The sequence below is a fragment of the Giraffa tippelskirchi genome, chromosome 4 (assembly GCF_054371585.1).
Source record: "Giraffa tippelskirchi isolate mGirTip1 chromosome 4, T2T-mGirTip1v1.2.pri, whole genome shotgun sequence".
Taxonomy (NCBI): Eukaryota; Metazoa; Chordata; class Mammalia; order Artiodactyla; family Giraffidae; genus Giraffa; species Giraffa tippelskirchi.
Window position 1 is genome coordinate 100,144,937 of NC_137278.1, and position 19,507 is coordinate 100,164,443.

Consider the following 19,507-nt stretch of genomic DNA (forward strand, 5'->3'; position numbering starts at 1 on the left):
CTCCTCTTTCTTGAGCCTCCCTCCCACTGTTGGATGAACTTCTAATGTGTAACTGATGGGAGGGAATCAAAAGTGTTGTAAAAAAATTAAAGAGGTATGAAATAATTTTCATTTTCTTACTTCTTACCAAAGCCTATTAAGTCATTCTTTACATTTGGAAAAAAGACCTGGTGGTATTTTGTCAGTAGTCGAAATTGGAATTCAGTATGACAACAACAGAGCACCTGAAAATGAAGATAGATCCAGCGAATCATCACCAAAATGCCACTCTAGAAAAAGACCATCAAACAAGCATAATCATTTAAAAGCATTTTCTGGATTTCCCCTTTCTTCCAGGCCCCCTGTTAGATGCTGAAAAATACACACAGGTATATTGTCAGTCTCTGCATTCAAGTGAGCCTATTATAGCTGGGGACACAAAACTGCCTTTATTAACACAAATAACACAAGAAAATGGAGCTCTTTAATGAACTTGACCACAAGAATAATTTCAGAGTTCAGTGGACACTTAGGAGATAATGGGCTTTCCTGGTGGCTCAGACAGTATAAAGAATCTGCCTGCAATACGGAAGACCCGGGTTTGATCGCTGGGTTGGGAAGATCCCCTGGAGAAGGGAATGGTAACCCACTCCAGTATTCTTGCCTGGAGAATACCATGGACAGAGGAACCTGGTGGGCTATAGACCATGGGGTTGCAAAGAGTTGGACACGACTGAGAGACTAACACTAGGAGTTAATGGTGTTCTTTTCTCAACCTTGAAGAGGGGAAAATTCACAGTGGAGGAAGAGATTCAAATGAAGAGGAAGAAATGCAAGGGAACCTTCAGATGGGGTTGTTGTTGTTGCTCAAGTTGCTCAGTTGTGTCCAACCCTTTGCAAGCCCATGGACTGCAGCAGGCCAGGCCTCCTTGTCCATCACCAACTCCCAGAGCTTACTCAAACTCATGTCCATCAAGTCGGTGATGCCATCCAACCATCTCATCCTCTGTCATCCCCTTCTCCTCCTGCCTTCAACCTTTCCCAGCATCAGGGTCTTTTCAAATGAGTCAGCTCTTTGCATCAGGTGGCCAAAGTATTGGAGCTTCAGCTTCAGCATCAGTCCTTCCAATGAACATTCAGGACTGATTTCATTTAGGATTGACTGATTTGATCTCTTTGCAGTCCAAGGGACTCTCAAGAGTCTTCCCCAACACCACAGTTCAAAAGCATCACTTCTTTGGCACTCAGCTTTCTTTATAGTCCAACTCTCACATCCATACATGACTACTGGAAAAACCATAGCTTTGACTAGATGGACCTTTGTTGGCAAAGGAATGTCTCTGCTTTTTAATATGCTGTCTAGGTTTGTCATAGCTTTTCTTCCAAGAAGTAAGTGTCTTTTAATTTCATGGCTGCAGTCACCATCTGTAGTGATTTGGAGCCAAAGAAAATAGAGTCTGTCACTGTTTCCCTTGTTTCCCCATCTATTTGCCATGAAGGGATGGGCCCAGATGCCATGATCTTCGTTTTTTGAGTGTTGAGTTTTAAGGCAGCTTTTTCACCCTCCACTTTCCTCAGGAGGCTCTTTAGTTCCTCTTTGCTTTCTGCCATAAGGCTGGTGTCATCTACATATCTGAGGTTATTGATATTTCTCCCAGCAATCTTGATTCCAGCTTGTGCTTCATCCAACCTGGCATTTCGCATGATGTACTCTACATATAAGTTGAATAAGCAAGGTGACAATATACAGCCTTGACATACTCCTTTCCCAGTTTGGAACCAGTCCATTGTTCCATGTCCGGTTCTAACTGTTGCTTCTTGACCTGCATACAGGTTTCTCAGGAGGCAGGTCAGGTAGTCTGGTATTCCCATCTCTTGAAGAATTTCCCGCAGTTTGTTGTGATCCACACAGTCAAAGGCTTTAGCATAGTCATTGAAGCAGAAGTAGATGTTTTTCTGGAATTCTCTTGCTTCTTCTATGATCCAACAGATGTTGGCAATTTGATCTCTGGTTCCTCTGCCTTTTCTAAATCCAGCTTGAACATCTGGAAGTTCTCAGTTCAGGTACTGTTGAAGCCTAGCTTGGAGAATTTTGAGTATTACTTTGCTAGCATGTGAGAAGAGTGAAATTGTAGTTTGAGCATTCTTTGGCATTGTCTTTCTTTGGGATTGGAATGAAAACTGAGCTTTTCCAGTCCTGTGGCCACTGCTGAGTTTTCCAAATTTGCTGGCATATTGAGTAAAGCACTTTAATAGCATCATATTTTAGGATTTGAAATAGCTCATCTGGAATTCCATCACCTCCAACTATCTTTATTCGTAGTGATGCCTGGGGTTGGTGAAGTGAGCAAAATCATAAAAATGGGAATACTTAGGACAAATGTGCTAAGAAACATGAAAAGACCAGTTTAACTGAAGTCTCAAGCAATAGAAATACTTGGGGGCATGTCCAAGGGATGTGGGAAAGAGCCTACTGAAAGAGCTCCCAGGGGCCAAAGCTGGAACACTTAGAGCAATAGAATAGATAATGTAGTTTTGGACTATAACCCAAAGTATAAAGTAACTAAACACAAGCCAGTAATGATGTAAGCAAATAGTTAAACAAGTAATATAAATGGGATAAAAGAGATAAAGTAAAAGTGTTAGTCACTCAGTCATGTCTGACTCTTTGTGGCCTCATGGACTGCAGCCCGCCAGGCTCCTCTGTCCATAGAATTCTCCAGGCAAGTACTGGAGTGGGTCTCCATTCCCTTCTCCAGGGGATCTTCCCGACCCAGGGATCAAACCTGGGTCTCCTGCATTGCAGGCGGACTCTTTACCTTCTGAGCCACCAGGGGAGCCCTAAGTCTTCCTTAAAGAATTCCAAATGATAATGGCCCCTTCAGGAGCTTCATTTTCCTTCCCTTGAGTATGAGTTGGACTTAGAGACTTCGTTCTATTTTAAAGAATCAAGTTTGGAAGCGGAAAAGAGTTTCTTTAAGTGGAGAAATCTGTAGATCCAACATTAACCACATGATTAAGGTTAATATCATCAGTAATAAGTCATGTTGGTGATGTGGACCTCTGATACGATGTGATGAGAAGAGCACTTCTCTCTTCCCAGAACCCATGGCCCCAGTCCAATCATGAAAAACCATGTCACACAAAACCAAATTGAGGGATGGTCTACACAGTACCAGACTGGTACTCTTCAAACTGTCAATCAGTGAAAAGCAAGGAAGGACTGAGAAACCATCACCACCCAGACAAACAAGGAGACGTGGTGACTGAATGCCGTGTGGTACCTGGGTGGAGTCCTAGAACAGAAAAAGGACATTAATAGAAAAACTGATAAATCTGAATAAAGTCTGTATTAGTTAATCCTTGTTGTTTAGTCGCTAAGTCCTGTCTGACTCTTTGGGACCCCATGGAGTATAGCCCATCAGGCTTCTCAGTCCATGGAATTTCCCAGGCAAGGATACTGAAGTGGGTTGCCATTTCCTTCTCCAGGGGAGCTTCCTGACCCAGGGATCGAACCTGTGTCTCTTGTGTGTCCTGCATTGGCAGGCAGATTCTTTACCCCTGGCGCCACCTCGGCTACAGTCCATGGGGTTGCAAAGAACTGGACACGACTGAAGTGACTGAGCAGGAGCACTATACTCCAATAAAAATTATTTATTTAAAAAAAAAATCAAGCCAATCTCCCAAGCCTTTCCTGGCTGTGATAAGTACCTGCTTTCTTTTGTATGGAGCATCAGTGTTGGCAGAGTTGGTCCACTTCCATGAGCCAGTGTAATCCCCTATTCACACGCTTTAGTGTGAATAGCTGCTAATCCACTGTAGGGATGGGGAAGCTGAGGCTGATTTGTGACTGGGGTAGTGAGAGAGGAAGGTGAGGATTCCAGACTCAGGTTTCCTGCTGTTCTAGCGTTCCACGTTCCCAGGCCTGAACTGTAGAATAGCGCGGTTCCACCTTTGTGCCTCACTGAGGGACCGTGGCTCAAAGGCGGTCTAGTGATGGTGCCCCCAGGGGTCCATCATAACAAGGCCCTCAGGAAAAGAGCTCTGTACTTTCCATTAAGTACTTATGTGTCTAGAACAATTGTGTACTTTGTTCTTGGAAAACTTAGTGTCTGGGCCTTATCCCATTTCAGTTTTCATTAACCTCGATGTTTGTACTAATTTTGCTTTAGATAACTATCAGCATTAAGGAGGAACTATCAGCTGACTCTCATTTTCAGGAGGGAAAATCTTTCAAAATAAGTTACCAATCGTGTATCTCCACTAAAACCAACTTCATGTTGCTTTAAAAAAAGATGAAACAAAACAAAACCCTCAGCTTTTTAAAATGATGTGGTTTTGTGTGTATGTTTTCCTGAATACAGGTGTCTGTGTCTTCTTTATTATTATTTTTTTTTATTTTTAAAACATTTTTAATTGAAAGATAATTGTTTTACAATATTGTGTTGATTTCTGCCGTACATCAACATGAATCAGCCATAGGGATACATATCTCCCCTCCCTCTTGAATGTCCCTCCCTCCTCCCACCCCATCCCACCCCTCTAGGTTGTCACAGAGCCCCAGTTTGAGCTCTTTGAGCAAATTCCCACTGGCTATCTGTTTTACATATGGTAGTGTATATGTTTTCACCCTACTCTCTCCATTCATCCCACCCTCTCCTTTCCCCCTGTGTCCACAAGTCTGTTCTCTGTGTCTGCGTCTCCATTCTTGTTGTTTAGTCGCTAAGTCGTTCCGACTCTTTGCAACCCTGTGGATTGTAGCCAGCCAGGTTCCTCCATCCATGGGATTTCCCAGGCAAGAATATTGGAGTAGGGTGCCATATACTTCTTCAGGGGATCTTCCTGACCCAGGGATCGAACCTGGGTCTCCTGCTTGGCAGGCAGTTTCTTTACCACTGAGCATTGCTGCCCTGCAAATAGGTTCATCAGTACTATCTTTCTAGATTCCATGTGTATGCATTAATATACAATATTTACTTTTCTCTTTCTGACTTCCTTCACTCTGTAAAATGATGTATTTTAATGGAAAGGAATATTTGGCCTTGAGTCTTCCACCTTAATTTACACCAGCCCTTAAAAGAAACTAAGTTTTCGAGCTGGCTCGTTTTTCTCTTTGGAGTGTTTGCTCCCTAAACTCCCAGGCACAGCAGTCTTGCTCTGTCAGAGCCCACCGGTTTTGGAACAGAGGATCTTGCTGATGTTCAGAGAAGCCTGTACACATGGATGCGTGGTCAGCTCTCACTAGGAAATCCTCGTGGGAGGAAGCTTTTCAGTCTATGTGGGTCGAGAGAACCACAGCCCAGCTGTGGCTTGCAGATCAAATAAGACCCTATTCAACATGATGAAAATAATACTTAGAAAAATGTTGAATCAGGTTCTGTTTCCTGCCCTTAGCCCAAATCATGGAACCATGTGAGAATGGGGGTTTTAAGGGACCTTCAGGAAAGTGAGGGAGGGCTGTGTAACTCAGCACAGCAATGAGGCGGGCCACTCCTCTACACCTCCCAGAGGGTACAGGAGGCTGCCTGGAAGAGGAACCCAGTTAAAAACCCAAAACTAATTCAGGAAGAGAGAAAATAAATACTGATCATGACCACAGCCAAGCAATCATGACATCTCCACAATATTTGATCACATGATACCCACAGCTGTTACTCCTTCACCCAGATGTTGCCTTGATGGCCAGCTTGAGTCATGACCAACCATTTCCTTCCTAATTGCCCTGTTTCTGTTAGAGCAGTAGATGGCTGGCACCTCTTCCCACCTGAGTCCTTCTCTCATGCCTCTAGACTGATTGTTTGCATTTTGGTGTGTTAGGGTGAAACCCAGAGTCACCAGCACCAGCCCAAGTCATGTTTTGTACTCTCAACAGCAAGTGACACAGGGGTGGACCCAGCACGTAACAGCCTTAGTCTACCCCAGTAAAAGGAATCTTTCTTTTCCTCCTGGAATGAGAACTGCTGGGAGACTCAACTACAGCAAGGGGGACAGGGGGAGCCTGTTGATGGCGAGTGATCTTGGCTCTTCTGCTCTGTTTGCTCAAGTCTAAAACAACCATTAAGATTGGGGTCTTAGGCTCAGTTTAGTCCATCAGATAGTTGCACGCACACGTGTTCAGTCATTTCAGTCGTGTCCAACTCTTTGTGACCCCTGGTCTATAGCCTGCCAGGCTTCTCTGTCCATGGCATTGTCCCAGGCAAGAATACTGGAGTGGGTTGCCATTTCCTCCTCCAGGGGATCTTCCCAACCCAGGAATCAAACTCATGTATCCCCAGGCTCCTGCATTGACAGGCCAGTTCTTTACTGGGCTTCTCAGTTGAATCATTAAGGAGGAAAAACATTCAAGCCTGTTGACTGACAGATTCAAGTAGCTCTGAGTTGATGAAGCCACTAACACATCAATTTATTCTTAGGAAATGGGGTTGGAGTAAGAATGTGCAGAATGGCAGATACCAAACCCCAAACTAGGACGCCACTTTGCTCCTTCAAATTTAGAGGGTGGATGATACTTATTTACTATTTCTAACTACGTGTAAAATATAAATGCAGTCATTGCCCTGTGCCATAAAGACTTGGAGTGAAAGAAACAAAACAGGAAGAAAAACTTGGAGGGGAGTTCCAAGATAGAAAGATATTATTGAGATATTAACCCTTCTCCTAAAATGTTTACTTCAAGAACAGGTACCCTGTGCTCATACCCCTGAGGCTTAGAAATGGTACACGTGCCCTTCTCTTCCTACAAACAGTGTTGGCTGTCTTCCATGCTGCATTAAATGTTTCTTTTTTAAATGGCCGTGCAGATTTCCTATCCTTCTATTTCCGTTTCTCCAAATACCTGGATCAAGGCAGCTTAACAGATGTTCAGATATTGGAACCAAATGCAACATGAACTGAGATTTTAGGCAAAGGGTATTACAAACATTCATTGGATTGGGAAAGGGAGGAAGACTTTCTCTGTCCCTTGGCTTCACCTACTACCTACAGACTCACTCTCTCTCTCTTTTTTTTTTTGTAAAGAACTTGGGAAAAAAAACTCTGGTTCCCCCATCCCCATTCCACCCACCTAGTAAGGTCTATCTGACTTGGCTATAAGTAACTGATGAGGTTTTGAGAACACTTGGCTATGTCCTCCAGGCTGAGCGGAGAAGCTGGTATGAAGAGAAGCTACAAATACCCATTCCATCAGAGTGGGGAAGGATGGCTCCGGATGGTGGATCCTTGGTCAAGAAGCCAGGGTGTCACTGAAATGATAGCACAATGGAGTGGTTTTACAGGGAATGCAATTGCATCAATTTTAAAATCTACTTTGGTTTGAAAATACCCCTGGAACTGGCTTTAACTTCCCTTTTACCACTGTAAGACCACTGATTCACCTCCAGGAGATGACAAGATTCAAAATATTGATGTATCCTGGTCTACCCTCTATTTCCAGAGCGCAAAACTCTCAAACTAAACAGATAAAAAAAATATCAGTCTTAACAGAGTGCACTAAGACAAGGAGAAAACTCTCTTTTCCTTCCCCCTTCCCTTTACCTCTTCAGTGGCATAAAATACACTGTTGAACCTATCAATGCAGGCCATTCAACAGAGGTTAAGAAAATACAAGTGGGGTGTATTTCTTCAGTTTGGCCAGTAAAATAGACCCTGAGGTCACCACCTCTGCAACCTAGGTTCTGCATGGCAGCCATCTGGTTGACCCTCGTGCTGTGCCTCACAGTACTGCTTTGTATCTGCGAGAGCCATGCTCATTCTGTTTCACTCACTGAAGTATGACTTGTTATAACCATAGGAGAGAGTAACTTGTTTTGCTGAGCTCCAGCCTCTGAGTTTTTCTGGCAGTTGCATTATCCTGGGCTCCTTGGAGAGATGCTTGAAGTACTGGCTAATTGGAGTGTCCTTCTCCGTGAGTCTTTGAGGTCATCCCCTCACTCCTGCATGCACAATGAGAGTTTCCTATTGGTGAGATCTGTTCCTAAGAGTAGCTGTGTTACATTTTAAAAAGACCTTCCAGAGGGTAGAATTCAATTGAATCAAACAGATGGGGCAGACCCGAGTCACAATTAAGGACAAGGTGGGTTTTATTATGATTTCATAATAACAAAATTTAAATGAATTACTGACCTGGAAATAGAAATGATGCCCAGTGTATCCACTTTGGTGGAAATTAATAGTCTAGCTAGAAATCAATACTTCTAACAAAATAAAATGTGTAATTTTTCTTTGTCTGATGGGAAATTGCCCTTTTCCTTTAATTTTAGAGACTAGATACTGCTGGGTCTTGTTCCACTCCTTCCTTCCTCTGGATAACTCAAAGCCCTTGGTGCTCAGTAAACCACATGGAGACAGCTAGTAGGGATGTCCCTATTTTAAGGGACAGAGAAGGGACAGGACTCACTTGTCAGCACCCATCGGTCTATAGAACACCGAAATTCCTCAGGTTCCTCCTTCCCTGGACATTCACATCACAGATTATCTACTCAGACCACCAGGTATTAATTCTGTTCACCAAATTGGCTACTGCTGAGACAATGTGAGAAAAAACAGGCAGCTCAAGTAGGGGTGACTTTAGGCAAGATCTCTTGGAATATAGTTTTTTTCTTTCTTAATCTAGGTATGGTTACATGAGTGTGTTTGTTTTGTGATAATCCAGTAAATTGGTTGTTGTTTAGTGGCTAAGTCATGTCCGACTCTTTTGTGACTCCATGGACTGTAGCCCACCAGACTCCTCTGTCCAGGGATTTCCCAGGCAAGAATACTGGAGTGGGTTGTCATTTCCTACTCCAGGTGATCTTACCAACCCAGGGATCAAATCCATGCCTCTTATGTCTCCTGCATTGGCAGGTAGGTTCTATATTGCTAGTGCCGCCTGAGAAGCCTAAGTACGTATAATAATTGTTTATAAACAATTTGCTAGTTCTAATAACTGGTCTGCTTTTACCAATTGCGCTTTCTCTGGATTTGGGGTTATATATATATATATATTTTTTTTTTAATTTGTTTATTTTTAGTTGGAGGATAATTGCTTCATAATATTGTGTTGCTTTCTACCATACATCAGCATGAATCAGTCATGGGAATACATATGTCCCCTCCCTCTTGAGCTTCCCTCCCACCTCCCGCTCCATCCCACCCCTCTAGGTTGTTACAGAGCACTGGGTTTGAGCTTCCTACTCATACAGCAAATTCCCACTCGCTTTCTATTTTGCATATGATAATGTATATGTTCAAATTGCCAACATCCGCTGGATCATCAAAAAAGCAAGAGAGTTCCAGAAAAACATCTATTTCTGCTTTATTGACTATGCCAAAGCCTTTGACTGTGTGGATCACAATAAACTGTGGAAAATTCTGAAAGAGATGGGAATACCAGACCATCTGACCTGTCTCTTGAGAAACCTGTATGCAGGTCAGGAAACAACAGTTAGAACTGGACATGGAACAACAGACTGGTTCCAAATAGGAAAAGGAGTATGTCAAGGCTGTATATTGTCACCCTGCTTATTTAACTTATATGCAGAGTACATCATGAGAAACGCTGGGCTGGAAGAAACACAAGCTGGAATCAAGATTGCCAGGAGAAATATCAATAACCTCAGATATTCAGATGACACCACCCTTATGGCAGAAAGTGAAGAAGAACTAAAGAGCCTCTTGATGAAGGTGAAAGAGGAGAGTGAAAAAGTTGGCTTAAAGCTCAACGTTCAGAAAACTAAGATCATGGCATCTGGTCCCATCACTTCATGGGAAATAGATGGGGAAACAGTGGAAACAGTGTCAGACTTTATTTTTTTGGGCTCCAAAATCACTGCTGATGGTGATTGCAGCCATGAAATTAAAAGATGCTTACTCCTTGGAAGGAAGATTATGACCAACCTAGATAGCATATTTAAAAGCAGAGACATTACTTTGCCAACAAAGGTCCATCTAGTCAAGGCTATGATTTTTCCAGTGGTCATGTATGGATGTGAGAGTTGGACTGTGAAGAAAGCTGAGCGCAGCAGAATTGATGCTTTTGAACTGTGGTGTTGGAGAAGACTCTTAAGAGTCCCTCGGACTGCAAGGAGATCCAACCAGTCCATCCTAAAGGATGTCAGTCCTGGATGTTCATTGGAAGGACTGATGTTGAAGCTGAAACTCCAATACTTTGGCCACCTGATGCGAAGAGCTGACTCATTGGAAAAGACTCTGATGCTGGGAAGGATTGGGGGCAGGAGAAGAAGGGGACGACAGAGGATAAGATGGTTGGATGGCATCACCGACTCGATGGACATGAGTTTGGGTAAACTCCGGGAGTTGGTGATGGACAGGGAGGCCTGGTGTGCTGCGATTCATGGGGTCGCAAATAGTCAGACACGACTGAGCGACTGAACTGAACTGAACTGAATGTATATGTTTCCATGCTACTCTATCAATTCATGTCATCCTCTCCTTCCACCACTGTGTCCACAAGTCTGTTCTCTATGTCTGCATCTCCACTGCTGACCTGCAAATATTACTCAGCCATAAAAAGAACACATTTGAGTCAGTTATAATGAGACAGAACCTGTTTTACAGAGTGAAATCAGTCAGAAAGAGAAAAACAAATATTGTACATTAATTCATGTACATGGAATCTAGAAAGATGGTACTGATAATTCTATTTAGGGTTGTGTTTTCCAGCTTTTTTGCAGATCTTATACCTTTTTATCATATTCCAGGCATGATGTATAATAGATTTTATGTTCTCTTGTATATTTCCTTTTCCTTTGTCTAGTGGTCAGGGTGGGAGACTGATCCCTAGGATTCCACCTAGAGTCAAGTTGAGCAGAAGCTGCTTTAATTAGATTGAGTTCACTGTGCCTAGCCCAACCCCTACCATGTTCCCCTACTGCCTTTTGATCTTATCAACAGTTGAGTTGGAAGGGTGTTGAACAGCATCTCAGAAATCTTTGATTAAATGTTGGGTTCAACTTCTGGTTGTTACTATGAGAGCTAAGTTCTCTTGAATCTTTTTACATATTAACTAGAAGTCCTCCCAAATTGCTTTTGAAATCATTTGGTTGATGAAATCCAAAATTCCAGGACTCAAGGACACAGAATTTCTGCATAATAACTTTAGACTCTTACTATATATCTAGTTCCAGCAGTTTGTGGAGCTTCCGCTTTTTGAAAAAAAAAATTGGTTTGAATGAAAATTATTCCTTCTTGGATATGTTCACATTTCTTTGTGTCTGTACTTACAAGGCTGAACTGTCAGCTGATTTAAATGCCATAATCTCATGTATGAAAATGTGTGAAGCTAATAGTGAAGTTTTATTTTAACCACCTAATTTAATATTCTTTCTCGTTTCATGTAAATGTCTTTGTAGAAAATGCTACCAAGGGCGGCATTGTGGTTACTTTAATTCCATTGCCAATACTTTTATATGGTTTCCTGTATTCTAAAGGGAAGGCTATATGCACTTGTCTTCTTTTTAAACTTTTCCTCGTATGAATCAGTAGCAGTATGAATAAATGTCAGAAGTTCTTATTAAGTGGTTAAAGTTGATACCTCTGTCTCAGCGTTCTTGATTTAGGTAATGATGATTAAGCAGACTTGGTTTTAGAAAATACCAGAGTTATAAAGAAATTGCTTTTTATTTCTAAGAACACACAATAATAATAATATTTATAAATACTCTGCCAAACTCACTTTATCTTAACATTTTAGAGGTAAGGAGGTCATCACATCAGCATTCAAAGTCTCACTCCTTCTCTGAAATGGGCTTTGTCAATAGCACTTAGAAAATAGTGGAATTGTGTACTCTTTGGTCGAGAAATATCGCAATAGGAAGAACACTATGAAGATAAATTTGTCTCTCATCTAAAACTCTCTAGCTGGGCTAAACAAAGGCACTTTTGTTGTTGTTGTTTGGTAAGGAAGGCGATTTAAGATTCTAACATTTCAGACAATGCTGAATATTTTTATCAGATGAAGTAATCAGCATAAATATAATTTATATTGATTTAGGGAAAATATTAAGCTGAAGTCATGATTATTTAATGGAACCACAGAATTTCGTTCCATGCTAATGAAATTTGGCTACAGCAACCATGAGAATGTATGTTCTGGGGACTGAAGAGCTAAGGTCTGGTCCCGCCTAGAGGACCTGGCCAGTGGTCATTAGAAACAGGAGCAGAGCTCCCCTTTCCTATGGTTGTTAGGTAAATTGACGGAGCTAGAAGCACAGCACACAGTGCAATTACGTTCCTTGTAAAGGCTTCAGGTATGTTTCTCTTTATGTTGATCACCAACCTGGCATTTCGGGCTCAGGTGGCAAATTAGCTGTTACAAGCCTACCACTCTAACTCTTTAGAGAATGTTTGTCTATAGAGGGAGTGAACTCTTCTCTAATTTATTTTCGGCTGGGCTGGGTCTTCATTGCTATGTGGGCTTTTTCTTATTGCAGTGAGCTGGGACTACTCTTGCAGTGTGCGGGCTTTGCATTGCACCGGCCTCTCTTATCTCAGAGCACAGGCTCTTGGGTGCACCAGCTGCATTAGTTGCAGCATCTGGGCTCAGTAGCTGCAGCTCCTGGGCTATGGCTAGAGCACAGGCTCATTTGTTGTGGTGCAGAGGCTTAGTTGTTTCATGGCATGTGCTCTTGGAGCCTCCCAGGTGGTGCTAGTGGAAAAGAATCCACCGGCCAATGCAGAAGATGCCAGATGTTCAATCCTTGGGTTGGGAAGATCCTCTGGAGAAGGAAATGGCAACCCATTCCAACATTCTTGCCTGGAGAATCCCATGGACAGAGGAGCCTGGCGGGCTACAGTCCATGGGGTCGCAAAGAGTCAGACACGACTGAGCATCTGAGCACTGTTGCTCTTTGAAGGGATTGAACTGTGCTTGGTGGCTTAAGGTGTGGGCCAGAGAGGCAGGAAGGCCTGCAGCATATGAACTCTTAATTGTGGCATGTGCAATCTAGTTCCCTGACCAGGGATTGAACCCAGGCGCCCTACATTGGGAGTGTGGTGTTTTAGCCACTGGACAACCAGGGAAGTCCCATTAGAATCTGTTGTTTCTTGAAGACCCTTGTATCTGAGCCTTACCGGCTTGTTTTCTGGAGAGCTGAAACGTTGTCCTTCTTGGGAAGAACCCCCAGATCATCAGGCTGGCCCTTTCACATCATGGCGGCTGGCTCTGAACTCACTATCTTCAACACCTTCCTTCAGTGGCGATACCCCAGAGCTCCCTGGGCCACCATTACTGCGCTGGTCCCCTTGGGGAATCTGAGCCAGTGTGGCTGGTCAGATCCATGCTTTCCACGTTGGATACACGTGGAACATTGGTTCTGACTTAGAGAGAAACAGCACAGGTCATGTGCTTGCTGCCATGGTGGAGGCATTTCCTCAGAGCAACACCCTCTACCCTCCAGGGTCTGGAAACAGTGAGGTATGGGATAAGTGGGGGAAGATGGAGGCAGACTGGAAGCTGTGGAAGCAGAAAGCTCTGGATGAAAACCCTAGTTGTCCCAGTTATGAGGTATATGATTTGGAGCCAAATCCTAAACTCTTTAAGCCTTGGTTTTCTCATTTGTAAAATGGATTGGTGCCTGACAGAGGTTTTTTGAGAACTGAAGGAGACCGTTAATACAAAGACCTCGTCTGTCTCCTGGCACATGGTTGGTATTCAGGAAGTGGCCGTCCCAGGGAGCAGAGCGCAGAACATCCGGGTCACCAGCTGAGCTGCTGCACAATGTTCTTATAAAGATGCTGGAGATGCAGGAAAGCTGCCAGATCAAGGCAGCCAAGTGACTCCTGTATCTTTGCATGCTAAGCCATCTAGGCTGGAGTGTGGGAAGCACAGATACTATGTGGGAGTGGTGAACCCTGGGCAAAGGCTTGGGGGGTAGCAATCTATGACTTGTCCCCTGGGGACTAGGACTGAACAACGCAGGCATGGCATAGCAGAGGCTAAAGGCAGGCACAGGCGGCCAGAGACTCCTGGCAGAACCTCAGTTACATGTCAAAGCAGCAACGAAGACCATAAAGGACAGCCACATACGGAAACCTCATTTCACCAATCGCTTCAACCTTATTCCTTATCCTATCTCTTGGATTAAAAATATTCATTGATTGTTTTAAGGTTCCCCTTCTTTGAAAGTGTCTGGTTCATTTTCTGATTAATCCAAAATCAAGTCAATTGGAAAAAATGGGGGCAGAAAATTACACAAATACACATCAATATCTAACAATGCCTTAGAAGATAAGGCTGGCTACTTAGACATTCTTTTTGAAAAATATGTGTAATTGCTATCTTATAGGAAGTATATTTGTGATTTGGTTTGGTAAGGTTCGAAGTTTCCATTTTTGTGCTTTTACCAGCTAGTGATTGGTACCAAGAAGGACACTCTTGCAAATCAGCTTTAGGACACACACATGATGTCATTTCACACGTGAAGCAACAGGTCAGGAAAGGTTGCTAATGGTCACAGGTTGAGAGTGGTGGAGTCTTGTCATGTACTTTGGCTGCCTGGTGTACTTTCATAAGAGAATTCTCTGCCAACCCATCACTCCTGATTTCCTAGGCAACAGGGGGTCAGATGCCCATATAAAGTTTTTCCTTTATCATCCACACATATGAAATGCTAATTATGTTAAAGCTGGCTTGGAGTAGCATCTATGTAGCCATTAGAATAGCATCTATGTGGTAATGAAGCATGAACAGGTTATTATTGTTTTATTTTAACCAGTCCAGACCTCCTGAAAGATACGCTCTACAATATCACTCTTTAAAATCAATGCTATGCTGTGCTAAGTCATTTCAGTCGAGTCCAACTCTGTGCTACCCCATGGACTGCAGCCCACCAGGTTCCTCTGTCCATTGGATTCTCCAGGCAAGAACACTGGACTGGATCACCTTGTCCTCCTCCAGGGGATCTTTCTGACCCAGGGATCAAACCTGTGTCTGTTATGTCTACCTGCCTTGGCAGGTGGGTTCTTTACAACTAGCGCCACCTGGGAAGCCCTGTTTTTCCCAAATAAATAAAAATAAACTGAAAAATAAAATACAGTTTAAAAATAAGATCAATATGTTTCCAGTGGGTTTGCTATCCTTCTGTAAAGCAGGTTGTCCTTTCCTTGAGGTCAGCTTCGGCGTGGGGAGGGGGCATTCTGAAGGTGATGGGTGGAACTCCCCCAGTCGTGGCCGCATTCTTCCTGGTAGCCAGAATCAGAGGGGGTCTCAGAGCACAACAGGCAGGCACTCCGCCATCGCTCAGCCTCGACAAGTAGAGCAGAAGCCTGAATGATGCCTTATCACCTGCCGAGAGCGGCTGTGCTCTTCTCCTGTGCCCTAACATCTGTTACTGACCCAAGAGCGAGTTTTGGAAGAAGAGTTTGATAACATCCAGAAAGATAGCGACCTTCTGCTGCCTGACACTGCCAGACCGCTGTCAGAGGAGACGGGTTCCAACCAGAGATTAAAATAAGAACCAGAATCTCCAGACATCATGCCCAGAATGTCCAAGTCTCAGTTGAAAATCAGTCATCAAACCAAGAGTAAGGAAGACCTTGAGGATAATCGATAGATACCAACACTGAGATGACAGAGATGTTAGAGTTATTTGATGATTTTAAAGCAGCCATCATAAAATGCAGCAAAGAAATCGAAGCTGTAAAGAAGAGCAAATGAAAATTGTGAACTGAATATATATATATACAATAGTCATACATATATATAATAGTCATACATAGATATACAGCTAAGAACTAGGTGTTCAGGAAAATTGAAAGTGACAGAAAAGCAAATGGAGGGAATCATTAGCTAGCTAGTATCTTCTATGTGACAAAGCTAGTAATACTAAATGCTTTATTATGATATAATATAAATATATACATGTTTATTACTTAATCCTTACAAAACCCTGAGAGAGACAGATAATATTCCCTTTCTACAGATGCAGAAACTGAAGATTGGCATAATGAAATGACCTGTCTAGGTTGTTTCGACTAACATAGCAAGTATTTGAGGATGGCTTTACAAAAGCAGCAAGACTATGATTAAGTACACAAAACTTGGAAGAGACCTGGTTAAGCTGCAGTGTGTCAGGTGAGGGAGAATGGAAATGTGGTCCAGTTCCCGATAGTGAAGAGCATCTGGTGGAAGGCAGGATGTTTCCTTGATGCAAGTAGAAAATGCAGATTGTGCATAGATAGTGGATGACGAAACTATTATAGTTATGGGAACTCAATATACTGAGTACTGCTAAAGGATTCAAGTTCACAATCGGACATTTTCCCTTAACCTGAGAAGCAGGTGGAAGTGATTCCAGGCTTTGAAAGGAAGAATGATCAGGGGAAAAAAAAAAGTACTCAGGACTTCCCTGGTGGCTCAGTGGTAAAGAATCAGCCTGCCAATGCAGGAGAAATGGATTTAATCTCCAGTCCAGAATATCCCACGTGACCCAGAGCAACTAAGCCCTTGTGCTGTAACTACCGAGCCTAAGCTCTAGAGCCTGGGAGCTATAGTTAATAGCCTGTGTACTATAGTACTGAGCCTGTGTACTGCGACTTCTGAGCCTGTGTACTGAGGATACTGAGCCTGTGTACTGCGACTACTGAGCCTGTGTACTGCCGCTATTGAGCTTGTGTTTTGAGGCTGTTGAGCCTGTGTACCACGGCTACTGAGCCTGTGTACTGCAACTACTGAGCCTGTGTGCTGCGACTACTGAGGCTGTGTACTATGACTACTGAGCCTGTGTAGTGCAACTACTGAGCTGGTGTACTGCCACTACTGAGCCTGTGTACTGAGGCTACTGAGCCTGTGTACTGCAACTACTGATCCTGTGTACTGAGGCTACTGAGCCTGTGTACTGAGGCTACTGAGCCTGTGTACTGTGACTACTGAGCCTGTGTACTGCGACTACTGAGCCAGTGTACTGCTGCTGCTGAGCCTGTGTACCGAGGCTACTGAGCCTGTGTACTGCTGCTATTGAGCCTGTGTTTTGAGGCTATTGAGCCTGTGTACCATGGCTACTGAGCCTGTGTACTGCCGCTACTGAGCCTGTGTCCTGAGGCTACTGAGCCTGTGTACTGCGACTACTGAGACTGTGTACTGCCACTACTGAGCTGCTGTACTGCCACTACTGCGCCTGTGTACCGAGGCTACTGAGCCTGTGTACTGCAACTACTGAGCCTGTGTACTGCCCCTACTGAGCCTGTGTACTGAGGCTACTGAGCCTGTGTACTGTGACTACTGAGCCTGTGTACTGCGACTACTGAGCCGGTGTACTGAGGCTACTGAGCCTGTGTACTGTGACTACTGAGCCTGTGTACTGCCACTACTGAGCCTGTGTACTGCCCCTACTGAGCCTATGTACTGAGGCTACTGAGCCTGTGTACTGCAACTACTGAGCCTGTGTACTGAGGCTACTGAGCCTGTGTACTGCCCCTACTGAGCCTGTGTACTGAGGCTACTGAGCCTGTGTACTGTGACTACTGAGCCTGTGTACTGCAACTACTGAGCCGGTGTACTGCCACTACTGAGCCTGTGTACCGAGGCTACTGAGCCTTGTACCACAGCTACTGAGCCTGTGTACTGCCGCTACTGAGCCTGTGTACCGGGACTACTGAGCCTCTGTACCGAGGCTACTGAGCCTGTGTACCGGGAGTACTGAGCCTGTGTACCAAGGCTACTGAGCCTGTGTACCGCGGCTACTGAGCCTGTGTACCGCAACTACTGAGCCTGTGCACTGCGGCTACTGAGCCTGTGCACCGGGACTACTGAGCCTGTGCACCGTGGCTACTGAGCCTGTGCACCGAGGCTACTGAGCCAGGGCACCGCGGCTACTGAGCCTGTGCACCGAGGCTACTGAGCGTGTGCACCGCAACTATCGAGCCTGTGCACTGAGGCTACCAAGCCTGTGTACCAAGGCTATGAGCCTATGCACCGAGGCTACTGAGCCTGTGCACCGTGGCTACTGAGCCTGTGCACCGTGGCTACTGAGCCTGTGTACCAAGGCTACAGAGCCTGTGTACTGTGGCTACTGAGCCTGTGTCCTGAGGCTACTGAGCCTGTGTACTGAGGCTACAGAGCCTGTGTACTGCGGCTACTGAGCCTGTGTACTGCAACTACTGAGCCTGTGTACTGAGGCTACTGATCCTGTGTACCGAGGCTACTGAGGCTACTGAAGCCCACGTGCCCTAGAGCCTGTGTTCCACTACAAGAGGGGCCACCTCAATGAGAAGCCCGTCCACTGCAACTAGAGAACAGTCCCAGCTTGCCACCACTAGAGAAGAGCCCATACAGCAACGAAGATCCAGCACACCCAAAAGTAAATAAATAAAATTATTTTAAAAGATACTTAAGGAAGGTAACTTTGGGCAGCAAGAATCTATGTATGTTACTTGCTCAGTCATGTCTGATTCTTTGTGACCCTATAGACTGTAGCCTGCCAGGCTCCTCTGTCCATAGGATTCCCCAGGCAAGAATACTGGAGTAGGTTGCCATTTCTTTCTCCATGGGATCTTCCCAACCCAGGGATCGAACCTGGGTCTTCTGCATTGCAGGAAGATTCTTTACCATCTGAGCCACAACGGAAGCCCCACAAAAATCTAGAGAACATAATGAAAGCCTGAATAAAGGGGCTACAGAGGAGAGTGGAGGGAGTTCTCCCACCAAATTCCAGGATAAAAATCAGTAGAGCAGAGAAACCCTGGATGACTTTCCATGGGTGATGAAGACAGACAACAAAAATGAATTGACCTTTCCTTTGATGAGAAATGTTTGAAGTGTGTCTGAGGGATGTACGCTGATACCCCATTTCATTTAACATTTTCAACAACCATCTGGAGAAGGTGGCTCACTGAAATGAAGCAATACATTCTGATGTTTTTTCATACACACACACAGACACACACACGTGCATACACATCAGTGTGAAGGTTTTCATACATCTCAAAGGGTGGACTCATAAGATAAGGTGTCTCTATACCTATTCCCCAGCTTGTCAGTTTCTAGTTGCTGTCACCTCCCAGGTGGAGTCCAGTAATGCCTTTGATGAATGGCAAATGTGTTGATGTATAGACCCTCTTCTTTAAGGAGAGTGCTCTTTAAAATGGTTTTAAGTGAGAAATATTAAGCATCAGAGAATAAAGAGAAATCCAACTGGATAGAAGTGGCAAGTTATACATCCAGGTACCCATGCCTGATTTCACATCCTGTCATGTCAGCCCCCAACTTTATATGTGAATGGACAGGTTTGCATTGAAACTTCCCAGAGAGGAGTTTCTTAGAAGCCATTAGAGGCCTTGATGATGGCATTTTGGGGGTAAACAGTTGACAAGTTTCTACTTTCCTGCCTTTTGCACCTTACACTGTGACCTTCACATAATTACCTCACCCCATCCTCTCACCCACATTCTAGAACAGACAGACTCCAGGCCTTGGAGATGATCCCTGCTGGCCATCCTTGTTCTTTTGTTCTTTTTAAAATTTTTTTTTAAGATTTCTTGATGTGGGCCATTTTTAAAAGTCTTTATTGAATTTGTTGCAATATTGCTTCTGTTT

General features: G+C 44.0%; 1 protein-coding gene across 6 annotated transcripts in view; it reads left to right on the forward strand.

The window, feature by feature from the left end:
* Positions 1–19,507, forward strand: part of ACOXL (acyl-CoA oxidase like) — a 359,193-nt gene that overhangs the window by 333,239 nt on the left and 6,447 nt on the right. The gene's annotated exons all lie outside the window — the stretch shown is intronic.